Genomic DNA, 1,492 nt, shown 5'->3' with positions numbered 1-1,492 from the left:
GATTTTAGAATGGCAGCATACCACCTGCTACGGGACCTATGGCAACACCGTGTAGTAATAAAAATCATTAATATTTCTACATCAAGGTACATTTATATTTGTACCATATTGAAGAGTAAATAAAAAAAAGTGTAAGTAAGCTTATGGTAGTTCAGGTTAGGTTTTGCCTTTAAGTGAATTCAGATTTGATCAGGTTCTGCTTATCATTGCAAAGACCTCTTTTCAGAGTTCTTGGATTTTGCAATGGTGGATAAAAGATTGTAACAATGTTCCTCTAAAAGAAATTCCTTTTGGAAGGAGAAATTTAGAAAAGTACCCAGAAATTACGCACTTTATCAGTGATTCTCAATATAGCTTTGCTGAGCAAAAGTTATTTCAAAGGGTATTAGTAAAATCTAAAGGCAAATGAATTTAAATAGACTTTTTATTTAAAAATGAACCTTGCTAATCTATTATTATTCTTAACGAGTGGTGAAGTTGATTTACTAAGTAGGTGAGATGGCTGGTATTTCTGACACACCTGTTACTTGCAATCTTTACTATGAAGAAAAATTTTTGGTGAGAGGCAGGGTAAGGGGGACAACAGTAAAGGAACAAAGGAAGTAGCTAAAATGAAACGTTGTATTCTTCCAGGTTCTGCTAGTTAGATTCATACTGTTCCTGCAAATGCGCTGAAATTTAAACTTTTTCCTGTTATTAAACACTGGGCGGAGGAGGTGTCTGCGAGGTGCGGGCGCCGCGCGGGTCGCGGGGTCGCAGGGCGCGGTGTCACAGACAGCGGCCACCTCCGAGGCGGCGGCCCGGCACGGGGAGGGGGCGGGGACGGCCTCTGTCTTCGCTACTCCTCTGGCGCCTGGCCCGCAGAGGGAGCGCGCTGTCCGCCGAGGTCCCGGAGGAGCAGAAGGAAATGGAAGATAAAGTGACCAGTCCAGAGAAAGCCGAAGAAGCAAAGCTAAAAGCAAGGTATCCTCACCTGGGACAGAAGCCTGGAGGTTCCGATTTTTTAAGGAAACGATTGCAGAAAGGGCAAAAATATTTTGATTCTGGGGATTACAACATGGCTAAGGCAAAGATGAAGAACAAGCAACTGCCTACTGCGACCCCAGAAAAGACAGAGATAACTGGTGACCACATTCCCACTCCACAGGACCTTCCACAACGGAAACCATCCCTTGTCACGATTAAGCTGGCTGGCTGATTAAAAGAGCTAAAGTGCATGGATCTTCTAATTCCCTTTATTCCTTCTTAATCTATTACTTACCCACTTTTTACTTCCTTTCATTCATAAGTCATTTGAAACTGACAGCTTTGGAGGCAGCGGTAGTAAGCGCTGCTAGTGTAGGGCATAGACACGTGTAGAGGTTCTGAGTAGTTCACCAGTGCACTCACGGGAAGGACACACTGAGTGACACATGTCACCTACTTGAACATAAGTGTACATATCACCTATCCTTAGTGTAGAGCTGGTTCCAATGAGTAACAAGCAAGTTCT

The 1,492-nt window shown here is 43.4% G+C and overlaps 1 pseudogene across 1 annotated transcript; it reads left to right on the top strand.

Moving 5' to 3' along the window:
• Positions 1–880: 880 nt before the first annotated feature.
• LOC111812341 lies at positions 881–1,198 on the top strand (annotated as a pseudogene). The gene has a single exon (XR_002817853.1). The product of XR_002817853.1 is annotated as a cAMP-regulated phosphoprotein 19 pseudogene (transcript).
• Positions 1,199–1,492: the final 294 nt, after the last annotated feature.

Source organism: Octodon degus, unplaced genomic scaffold, assembly GCF_000260255.1.
Source record: "Octodon degus isolate 3935 unplaced genomic scaffold, OctDeg1.0 scaffold00121, whole genome shotgun sequence".
NCBI classification, from domain to species: domain Eukaryota; kingdom Metazoa; phylum Chordata; class Mammalia; order Rodentia; family Octodontidae; genus Octodon; species Octodon degus.
Note: the sequence above shows the minus strand (reverse complement) of the source record. Positions and strands in the feature narration are given on the sequence as shown.